The sequence below is a fragment of the Phaenicophaeus curvirostris genome, chromosome 1 (genome assembly GCF_032191515.1).
Source record: "Phaenicophaeus curvirostris isolate KB17595 chromosome 1, BPBGC_Pcur_1.0, whole genome shotgun sequence".
NCBI lineage: Eukaryota > Metazoa > Chordata > Aves > Cuculiformes > Cuculidae > Phaenicophaeus > Phaenicophaeus curvirostris.
In genome coordinates, this window is record NC_091392.1 from 38,811,724 (window position 1) to 38,824,307 (window position 12,584).

Consider the following 12,584-nt stretch of genomic DNA (forward strand, 5'->3'; position numbering starts at 1 on the left):
ACTTGTCACCAGGCTGGGCTGTGCCAGTGAGAAGGGGCACGGGATGGGTATTTTACAGAAATTACGGGAACATTAAAGCCTCCTTTTATGCATATTGGAAACCTTTATTTTTATGTGCAAATAGTATTCATACAATTATGCAGCTACACTAATGGGAGGCCTTTTAAGAATGTGTATCTGAAAACACAGGCTCCTTTGCCAAGAAATAATGGGACTTCCTTAATTATCAGCTGTTATCTGTTTTTGGCAAACTTTTGTTGCTCTATGTCTCTTGTTTCTTTTATGCTTTGACATTAATGAATTGGAATTGAAATTATGTGCTGAGGAAAACAAAGTGATCTGTATAAATAATAAAATGGCATTCTTGTGTGTCTCAGAAAGGAGGGGGATCAAGCATTGTGCAGAAGGAATTTGGAAACTGTGCTTTCACACAAACATCTTAATGGAAACTAATAGCTGGCTCCAAATCACAGAAGTGGTTCAAGAGTTGGTGTTTTGAGAAATCTGTCTGAGCAGAGCTCAGAAAGTCTGGCTGGTGTTTGTAAGCTCTCGTTAGGTGACAAGCTGTATTTTAACAGAGGAGCTCATCTGCTGCTTCTCTTGTCCCTCTACTTCCAGCCAAAGCTGAAATTACAGTGGTGAAGGTACAAACCTGACAACAGTTTCTAAACCCCACTAGTCCTTTACTCATGCCAAAGCCCTCTTGGACAAACGGTTACTCTGACAAACAGAAGAAAGTAATTTTTAATAGTGAGCCTTGTCGGGGGAGAGGGAAGGGAAGAGTGTTTAGGTAATAAGGCAGCTGGATGGGCACATGGGTCACTGGGGGATTGCTGGTCAACAGAGACTAGATGTTGTACAAGAGATGCTGTCACCATTAGAAGAGCAACAAAGCTGGTGAGGGGGCTGGAGAACAAGTCTTACAAGGAGCGGCTGAGAGAGCTGGGGTTGTTTAGCCTGGAGAAGAGGAGGCTGAGGGGAGACCTCATTGCTCTCTACAACTACCTGAAAGGAGGTTGTAGAGACGAGGGAGCTGGCCTCTTCTCCCAAGTGACAGGGGACAGGACAAGAGGGAATGGCCTCAAGCTCCGCCAGGGGAGATTTAGGCTGGACATTAGGAAAAAATTCTTCATGGAAAGGGTCATTGGGCACTGGAACAGGCTGCCCAGGGAGGTGGTTGAGTCTCCTTCCCTGGAGGTGTTTAAGGCACGGGTGGACGAGGTGCTAAGGGGCATGGTTTAGTGTTTGATAGGAATGGTTGGACTCGATGATCTGGTGGGTCTCTTCCAACCTGGTTATTCTATGATTCTATGATTTCAGAGAAAGGCCAGAAGGAAACTAGACCTAGAGAAGAAAGTAAAAGAGAAAAACACTGCTGGGTTAAAAGGAGATAAATCCAGGATTCCTGAACTACTTAGAAAACTCTGAGCCCAAGCGTTACTCTGGAGAGATGAGGCAAATAGGAGCCTGGGACCTAAAGAAACCTGTGAGTCATCAAGGCTGGCTGGAAACTGCAGGGACAAATATGTCCCAAACTCTCACCATTAGACTGTGAGGCTCTGAATGTGCTGTGGTTTTATTAATTTGGTGGGGTATCACAAAAGGGAAGCCAAAGGGAAGAGTGATTTGGGGTTTGAGCCTTTGCAATGTCTGCTGGGCTATTTGCTGTTTGCACCTCTCCCAGGGGAGCCAGAGCTAATTCTGGGGCAGCTGGACCAGAAAGTCTCACTTCCAGAAAGGGACTGCAGACAGAAAAAATCCCCAATCCCATGTACTCTGAAAATGTTCCAGAGGCAATGTCTGCACTTCATGTTTGACTTGAACCTGAGCCCAGAGCCCACATCTCAGCTGAGAGGCAACGATCATTGCCCTGCATCTGAGACCAGTGACTTCTGCCTCACCACTGATCTGGTGGTCCTTTTCTGGGGACCTCTCCAGGGCCAGGTAGTGGCAAAGGTCTGCTGTAAAGTCAAATGTAAGTGTGTAAACCTTCCTTGTGGAGCAGACTGGAGGAGAAGCTTTCATTCAGCCAGTTTCTGGTCAGCTGCTACAACCTCTGAGCATCTTATTGCCTGCCTGAAATAGGCAGGAGTCCAAGCTTGCATAGATGGGCAAGCTTTTCCCAGATCCCACAAACTCCATAGGCTTAGCCTACACCAGATAGGAAGCGTTACAGGGAGCAGGAATTAGCAGTGAGGATGGATGGTCAGTTCATTAGAGCCAGACACACATGGCAGACAGGACAAAAGAGTGAAGCGTGCTCAAGGCAAAAGTAACTTGACATCCCATGGTTCAACACACATCATCTGATACAAATCCAGGAGGGAGATCATAGCTGTAGCTGTTTATGCTGGTTTTATGCCAACTGTTCCCAAATTACCAGTGCCCTGACTTCAATACTTCTTGGGGCGGTGCCCAGCTGCATGTGTTTGGTCCAGTGTGTCACCACAGAAGTGCCTTTCTTCAAAATGTTTTAGGAGTTCAGTAGTCTGGAGATTTGGCCAGCCAGGTTTCCAGTGCGTTGTGTCAACAGCAACGGTGCTCACTGAAAGCGATTCTGCTTCATCTCCAGTCAGGAGGCCACTGATGTGCTGGTGTTCCCTTGTCACAGTGCTTTCTGTAATGCTTTAGATTGCTATTTAATTTGCCATTTCTGCCTTCTTTTTGCCGAGTACTCTATTAGATCACTTATACAACCGTTATTGTGCACAGAGGATGGGAGCTGGCTTCTCTCTTTGCCCAGCAGGTGCTTCTGAGGGGGCAGCTGAGGTACCATGGGCTTCCTTACTTGGGCACCAAGAGCCTGGAGAGCCACAATGAGTAGTATCGGTGCTTCCAATGGTGCGCTGGCAATTTCTGATGCTCTGTGCACATCCTAGGTGAGCTGGCCCCACTGCCACACCACTCCCTGCAGGACCTTTTCTTTTCCTTACAGTCTTATGCCAGCTGCTGTTCCTTGTCTGTCCTGGGGCACGAGTGGCCTCAGCAGCATAGCGTGGACATTTGCCTCCATTTGGTGCCTTCTTTCTCCAGAGCAATGTCTCCTCTGCCCCAGTTTACACCACGGGTAAGGTGAAGGGCCAAACAGGCAAGTGGAGGGTGCTCTTTTGAGCACACAGAGGTGGTCAATACGAGGTCAACTCTTCTACCCAGGAATGCATTGACAGACACGCTTGTGAGGGTAGTTACTGACCAGGCGAGTGAAGAGATCAGCCCTTGAACATATTGTTTACTGCGATGCAGGATAGAGATACTTAAGCTTGTTTGGGTAATAAAAACAATTGAAAAAAGCCTGTTTCTCTGCCAACAAGCATATTCTGGTGTCTCAGCCAGCTCACTCTGACCAGCATGTGCAACTATGATAATCTGGAGGATTGAAATATGTTTCAGGCTTAGACTGTGGCTGCATTTCATCAGATTTTCACAAGCATAGGAAAAGGTGTACCCTTAACAAAGATTGTGTATTGTGACACTCAGGTCTTTGCTCCAAAACTCATTATCATTTTTTCCACAAAGAGAACATGTATGTTTGTTTGTTTTAAATGAGAATAAAGGAACATATTTTTTTTCCCAAGCTCCATTCTTGGAAATTACCTTCTTGGCTGAAATTTTCTTGAAAAATATCAGCTTGGTGCAGATATTTCCTGCTTCCAGGAAAGCTTTTCTAGAGATCTGCCTGCTACAAATGTTTATACTCACAGTTAAAGGCTGCCAAAATTATAAGCTGCTAAAAAGAGGAGCTTAGAATGGAAAGCAGTGAAACTTTAATAACAGCATTGCCTACTTCCCTTAATAAACAGATGTATTTAATGTGGATTTTATATAATAAACACTAGGTTAAATATGAGACTATTGTACCATTGTTTTGCTACACAACAAACAAAGATTTAGCATATCCATGTACGATGTTGAGTATTTTCTGGCAACTGTTGTATTTCTACAATTATCTGTAAGACTGTTTGGTCAGTTGTAGGTTGCAATGAACTTAAATTGATGCTTCTTTCATATAATGCTTCACATAAGGCAAGTAATTACTTGATTTGACAGCCTGTAAAAGAGATGTAGTTAAAAGGGAAAGGGCTAGTTCATACCTGTGACACTTTGTGGATTTATGTGCTTCTGTGAATTGGACAGAAAACACCATAGCTCATCTGTAGTTTTGTGGGTTCTTGCTTTAAATGCTCAAGAAGCAACTCATTTTTTATCTCTGGGAAAGAAGAACTAGAGGATTAAAGTATAAAAGTAATGATTTCATAGAATCATAGAACAGTTTGGTTTGGAAGGGACCTTAAAGATCATCCAGTTCCAACCCCCCTGCCATGGGCAGGGACACCTCCCACCAGCCCAGGCTGCCCAACGTCCCATCCAACCTGGCCTTGAACACCTCCAGGGCTGGGGCAGCCACAGCTCCCCTGGGCAACCTGTGCCAGTGCCTCACCGCCCTCATGCTGAAGAAATTCTTCCTTATGTCTAGTCTAAATCTGCCCCTCTCCAGTTTGTACCCATTGCCCCTCGTCCTGTCTCTACAAGCTTTTGTCAACAGTCCCTCCCCAGCTTTCTTGTAGCCCCTTCAGGTACTGGAAGGTCGCTATGAGGTCTCCTTGGAGCCTTCTCTTCTCTAGGCTGAACAACCTCAACTCTCTCAGCCTGTCCTTGTACAGGAGGGACTTATTTAACAACAGACATAAAATCCACAGCTGAACAGTTGTGTTTAAGTTTAATTCACAGTACTATCATGTTGAGACCCCAAGAATTTTAATGGAGGCGTGACTTTAGATTAGGTAGATGATAAGATAATTGACAATAGAATCAGGTCGGTAGCAATTCCCATGCCCCTTTGAACTGGGCTGTCCTAGGAGAAGCATGGTCATGGCAGCAGGTGACAGTGCTTCTGTTCCAGCACTGGGACACCTGCTCACACTGGAGGACCCCAGCAGACACTTCAACCACCCAGAAGATAAGAGTGGCTGGAAACCCTGACAGCCATGATACTTGTTCACCATTTAATAATTAGCCGAATTTAGATCTGCACAGGAGCTTTCCCATGGGCCATGTTGACAATGACCTTTATAATGTGACTCTACATTTTGTGGTGTTTGGGGAACAACACTAATCAGACTTAAGAACCTGGTTTTTGTGAGGTACCTTTGAGGTTGTTCATAACTGATCTGCATTCCTTTAATACATTATTCATACAACAGGTTTTCTTTATGGGTCTATTATTTGCAGTGCTAAACTTCTCAGAATTTTGGGGAGTTTATTCTGAAAGTAAAATGCTCATCTGCATGAAGTTATTTCTTTTTTCCCCTCCTGAATTGTCCTCATCAGTAAATTAGATATAGATGGAAGATACTGCAGACCAGTGTTCAACGAGGCTGAATAAGTATATGAGTATGTAATAGCTTATACAAATGAAAAATTCAACCTTTCTGATATTGTCAAGTTGACTCCAGCCTCAGATAATGGGCTAAAAGGTGCAATCTAAGCACATTGATTGGGGCTGTAATGTCTTTAGCAAATGAGGGAAACTGAATTCCCTTTGCCTACATAACCTTTGCCTTCATTGGTTTTGCTTTATTCACATTTGGAAGTACACATCTTCTCCCAGTGTGTTTAAATAGCAGCAGGATGGAAGTAATGACTGCGCTTTCAAGGGCAGAATGCCCCTGAGTTCCATGGGAACAGGATGCTAAATTATACTAAAAATTCATATAACACACGTGACTCAGACTGAAATTGCACATATGAAATATTGTTGTAATGAAAATCATTGCTTAGTATTTTTAATGTGTAGAAAAGGCAAATCCATTTTGGTTTTTTTTCAAATAGGTTTTACTTTCCATATTTTATCCAGTTTAATATTTGCATGAGTATTAGATATGTGCGTGATAGCACAAAACAGTGCAGACAACACTATGTCTATTAACCTATATTTCTGTGCTAAATATGTGTGCACACTTTATATTATTTATTAACAAGCATTTTATTTCAGAGATCAGAAAAATGTGGGATTTTGCTGTGTTTGAGAGCACTGATTACATTCACAATGGTGAACAGATTAACCATTTAGTTGCAGGTATCAAGGTTGTCACTCAAACTGGCAGCACCTCAGAACAGCTAAAGCTTATCAAAAATTGTCTGGATTGGAAATGACAGCCATACATGCATGAATGCGTCTGTATGGCTGCAAGATTGTTGAAGTGTGAAGTGAAGAAGTTCACTTTAGTTTATTTTTTATCATAATTACTGTATTTCATGAGGGAACATTGACTTGCCACATGATAAATACAAGGGGAAACAGAAAGAAACTTCATTCTCTTATCACCTTTGTCTCCCAAAGGTCACCATATTTGAACAAAGCGTATTTATTTCTTTCCTTATGCATTTACGTAACCATTTACTGTACTCTGTATAAGTGAAGCAGAATAATTTTTTTGTGAGACTAATTAAAAGTTGCATGGTAGAAAATGTTTTTGTGATCACAACACCGTAACGAAATTGAGCTGTCTTTGCTGACGTGTGCTCCATTTACTGGGTTTTTAAAAACATATTTCCCACACTTCCAGCAGATTATTGATTTTTAAGAGCAAAAACAGTAAGGATTTTCATCCTAAGCAAAGTAAAATCCTTTCTGAGCATACTTAGAACAAAAACTTGTGGTGATTTATCTTGACTCTATTCTATTTGTTGTGCAGTTTTATACCACTTCCTAGTTCTAGAGCATCTTAGAAAACTTCCTTGTCAAATCAAGAACAACTAAATTGCCTCTGAGTCGATAAGATCGATGCATAAAGTTTATTTGTCTCCATCTAAGTGTTGTTACAGTCTCAGTTCCAGCATAAAATGACAACCGGGCAATTTTACCATGTTCTGCTTTTCATATCCCACGTGGATTAAACACTTAGTGAACAGAAGAAGCCACTAATTTAGTTATATGATTTCATCATAGACTGTTAATGGAGTTGAGGGTTGCTCTGAGAAAGCCTGGAGGTTTTAGCACAACAGATGGACAAAACCAAACTTTTATTTAAAAAAAACCCCAAAAATTCCATTCCCCCAGGTGAGATTAAATAACGATTCTCAAAGACTGCCATCGGTGCAGACAGGACTTAGTTCTGTGGCTGAAGTTTTTGAGAACAGAATGGTCTACAAAAGAAAGGGGAAGTTTTAACTGGCACAGCGTTTCAAAGTGCCTATTTGGCTTCCACTGAGAATCTGGGAATTTTTCTTTTTCTTTATTCTATTCCTTTTATCTACCTAATTAAAATGGAAGAATTAATACTGTCTGCATATATACTCAGAGGCAACTCTTGTGTCTGAACTTGCCAGCAGATGAAGTGTTGGTAATAGCAGAAGTTCACGCTATGCCCCAAAAGACTAAATTGCGAAGCAGCTTTGACACATGCTGTCATTATAGGCGTGAGGTCGGGGACTGGTCTTACCCCTAATACTGGTCCAGCAAGCGGCTTCAGCAATTTGTGAAACTCCTGTTAGAAAAGCAATGGCATTTTTTTATTATTCTGACCATCGCTGCATTGTTTTATTGATGTTATGACGGCATCTAGAAGACTTGTGCAAGGCTGAGGCTCTTCTGCGTGGGGCACCCAACAAACACAAAGATATCACACCATCGGTGGGGAGAAGGAAGCATCACTGAAAAGACAGAGAACGAAGGCAAGAAAGATAACTCTTAATGTTCTACCTGCCATTGCGATGTGAAAAAGCGTTTCCAGGCTATATTACTTTTTTTGCAAAGCAATGGCCTGTGTCTAAACCCAGATGTATATTTTTCCCTTCTTGGTGGCTGACCACAAGAATGAAGACAAAATGCTTCCCTTTCCAAATGCGTGCAAATGGCTCTGAGATATGGATAGATACGGGATTGTCAACTCCAATTAGATGGTGAAATGACCTACTGTACTTCTCTTCTATAGGTATTACAAAAGCCGTTCCGCCCATGAATTAGGCATCAGCGAGAAGCTGAATTTAAGCTCACTATTGTATGGGAATGTCCACTCTGCTTTGCCACACTAAAGACATTCAGGCAGGCAGAACACCCTCCGCTGACTCATTAGGGCATACATTAGAGGCAAACTTGCTGCGCTCGCCATGAACCCACCGCGGTCTCTTGAATGGTAGCCCTTGGTGGACGCTTGCAGGGCAGGCCGGTTCCCACAGCACCCCGCTGATCCCCTGTGAACAGATTCGCAGCTCCCCACTGGCTGCAGAAATGGATTGCTTGCCCCATCCTCACCCGCCACTGACAGCCCTCATAATAATAACCTGCCCAGGAGGGGAGGGATGGGAATGGGTTTCTGACAACTCATTAGCCTGAGATACAGTTGGTTCCTGCCAGGGGTTGCCTCTGCCACCACCGAGTGAGCAGGACGATGTTGAGCAACACCAGCTGGATCCTTTGGGGGCCATTCTTTCCCCCTAAAAAAGTTACTTTTATCCTCAGAAAGGAGCATCTGTGGAGGGTGGCTTGATGAAGAATCCCGAGGAGGGATAAAAGCAGAAAAATTGGCAGCGCAAGAAGTGCTGAGGAGAAAAATGAGGACAGCAGGGGGTCCTATGATACTACAATGAAACCACAGCTGCTCTGAGGGGTGGGAGGCTGCCCTTGGCTCAGGCTTGCATCCACACATCATTGCTCTTCAGGCAGTAGTTCTGTTCTGAGGTCCTGGACCTGATTTCTGTAGTGCTGTCTCACTTTGTCCTTTGGCTTCACCAGGACATCATGATCAAGGTATCAGTCTGGGAAAAGAAATCAAGAGAAGAACCAAGAAGACTCTATTTGCTTCTCACTGCTCTCTGCAGCTTGTCTTCTAAAATCCAGGTGCACTGAACTACTCTGTGATTTTTTTTTGGCCCAGTTGAGAACTACACGCGAGATCCTGGCTGCTCCCCTGTGTTGCTGGAGTGGTAGGTGGGGCACTTCTGAGCCTGGCAGAAATGCTTTTGTGGTGTAACTGGTCTATGAAAGCCGCCAACTGGAAGTTTCTCAGGCTGGTTTAGCAGGAGAAGATGCAGAGGGCTGTCGGTGAGGGGCCATTTCTTTCTGTCTGTCATGGAACATTTTTAACTTACCTCAAGCTTGGTGAGTGATGCTTTCAAAGGAGAGATCTTCACTCAAAGTTCTCAACAAGAGCAATATAGGGTAAATTGATCACCACAGACAAGAGATGCCCTTGCTTCTAATGGCATTGGCGCAAGACATGGGGAATCCTAAAGTAGGTCACATATTTCTCCCTTGCTATGTGTATCTCATGTTATATCGGAGGCAATTTTCTTTGCAAACTGAAAGCCTGGACTGTAATTCCTCTAACTGAAATTTTCAAGGTTAACTAATATGTTCAGATCAGAAAGACCAAAAGAATTGATTTATAAAGTCGTCATCTGGCTGCATACCGGTAGACAATGACAGTTTGATGAGCTTTCTACAAATTCTAGTGCAGAAATGAGAAACTGCTTCACTAGGGGAAGAATTTTTCAGCACAACTTCTGAGAAACATTGTCTACCGAGCATGGAAACGGTCATTGTAAAGCAACGTCAGCAAGACCAAACGTAACAGCAAAGGAACTAAAAACCAATTCAGGCCATAAATAAATAAATAAATAATATAAATAAATATAAATAATAAAATATAAAATATAAATATAAATAATAAATAATATAAATAAATAAATAAAAAGAATCATCATAGTCTGCTGTTTTCATAGCACAGCTGCTTTGGAAATAGAATGAAGACTTTCTGAACTACAACTCTCAAAGTAATCAAGCATTGTGGTCAGGGAAGACTCATAGATATAGCTGAAGTTTTGGGTGGAAGTAAATCACAACAAAACAACTTCTGTTTCAGAAGGGAGGGAAATAGGAAAGGATGATTCCATATGCAGTCATCTAAAACTGTGTTATTATTGTTTCTGTCTTCTAAGCAGCCTGCCCTGTAGGCAGGACTTAAACTATGGAGAGACAGAGATGATCCAGGCACACTGGAGACATTCCGGATCTGCTAATAGTCCCCCTTAGTCATGGAAGCCACAACATAGACTAAATCATATTAGAGGCCAACAAAAGGCTTTTAACATCATTATTAATGAATTGGAATATGATTAAATAACGATCTTCTTGAGTGTGGAAATTTCTTCTAGGATGGAAAATATTGATCTTCCTGGAAATGACTCTGTAATTCTGAACTGCCTTCAAATTTGCAAGTGATTGTACCTTTGCTAAAGGCTGTTGTTTGCAGTGGTTGCTGTGCTTGCACAAGGACAGACTCCAGCTGATGGTGCCACATCTTCCAACAGTACAGCCATAACTAGAAAAAACCTGCTTTACTTCCAAGTTCATTTTCAGCACTGAATTTGTTAGAGGCTCAAAAAAGGCTCAGGGAAAAGGAAACACAAAACTTGACTGGGCCATAAGAGACATAGTCCAAAGGAGCAAAGATTTCAGCACTGCATCTCAGAGCCACTGACAGCTGTATTGGTTGCAGCACCCCAGTGACACAGTTATCTAAAATTCTCAAATAAAATATCTACACTAATATTATCCTCAATGTAAACCAGACCACAGTTTTGCAAGTAAGATCGAGTATGATATTTGAAGCTGAAGGTGCCTGATGAAATGCAGCAGTCTGGAGGGAAGTGAGTTAGGAGGAATCCGCGTGGGAGGAGGATCTGTTAGAGGAGACTGATGCTAAGGGGGACCAAATGTGTGAACACAGCAAACAGCAGCTCATCTGATATTCCTCAGGGCAAAGGGAGGAGCTGATCATAGAATCACTAGGTTGGAAAGGACCCACTGGATCATCAAGTCCAACCATTCCCATCAATCACTAAACCATGTCCCTGAGCAACTCACCCACCCGTCCCTTGAACACCTCCAGGGAAGGTGACTCAACCACCTCCCTGGGCAGCCTGTTCCAGTGCCCAATGACCCTTTCCATGAAATATTTTTTCCTGATGTCAAGCCTGAACCTCCTCTAGCAGAGCTTGAGGCCATTCCCTCTGATGTTACTTTTCCTAGTGCATGAACAGCTCCACTTTTTGGGTGTGTCTTCATATAGAAGTATATATGACAAGGAAAAAATGGTTTCAGGAGATGAGTCTTCCCACTTTATGATGTGGAAGCTATATATAGAATAGATCTTCGTAACATTTGTAAAGCTTGTTCAGTGAGCCATTTCAATATGTTTCACTGAAACTACTTTTCAATGGGAAAGCAAACATGTAAAGAAAAATAAGAGGATGTTTTTCCAACTCTTCAGGAGATGTTTTTGGCTTTTGTACACTTCCTTCCATGCCTGTCAAAGTCAAAGCACTTGTTTCACTGCAGCAGGCTAAATGAGTCCAGAGAAACAGCCAGACCTATGTTCTCTGTGCCATTTCTGACCTCACTTATAATATTTCAGATACCTCAGATATTTCTCTGTCAAATTCTCTAAATGTAAGGACTGTTAAATCACATCTGTAAACCAAAGCATGGAAAAATCTTTACATGTGTAAAATTCCTTCTCATTATATAGAGAGAAATAGTTTACAGACTGCTCTAAGTGCAAGGCAAATAACTCACTAGAACAATAGGAATAGTATATACAAGCCTCTTAGCCTTGATGATCTTGTTTGGCAACAAAAGTCTGAATGTCTTGGCTGGATTACTTGAAAGTAGCTAAGTTAAATACTGTCTGTAGTTCATCAGCTGGGCGATTTCTTCTAAGCACTCTACTCCGGTCCAAAAACATCTGCAGATATATGAGGAAAAGAAGGCAAAATAGCACATGAAGGAGATTTAACTCTCTTGGAAATAAATGCAAATGAAGGGATTCTGGCTAGCTTGGGAAATTCCTACTCATGGATTTCGATGCTGGAGACTGAACAAAGACAATATGAGCATACATTTCCAAGAACATCCGTGTCTCCCAGAGCTGCAAAACTGAGAGGCATCCATGATTATACTCAGAAGACCCAATAAATTGCTGTTTAGTACTTACATAGGAAAAGGTCAAGACATCAGATCAGAATCCAGATTCTCGTGTGCTAGGCTGAATTTACACATGTGGAGACACTCTTTTTGGAAAGCTGTTCCCCTCCTGAAAGCTCGAATTTCTCTCATTAAACTACTCTTGAGATGTATGGAACGTGCTAGGCTGTTCACATCCATGGGTGCATGGGTTTGAGTGCTGTTTGACGTATTTTCACACCTCTAAAGCTCCATGGGTTCTTTGTACACTCATGCTGAGCCATAAATCCCTAGATAAATGCCTGCAACACACTGTTCATGGAAGGCTCACGTATTTTGTTTCCCCTGGTATTCCTTGCAGCATGTCTGTGCCTCAGTTCGCAGCAGTGCTGCTCTCAGCCTTGTGGTTGCTGGTCCATGATCTGTGAGGTCTGGCAATTGAAGACCTGGATTTAAGGAACAGCCAGAGCACTGTATCCCAGCCACAGCGTAAACCTCAAAAGGTTCTTTTGTTTTCCATGTAGAAGTTTTGCTCAGGGGGATTTTGCCATCTCCCTGTAGAGATGCTGGGTTTCCTGACCTCCCTCTCATCAGGGAGGCTGGACCATGCTGCATCTTC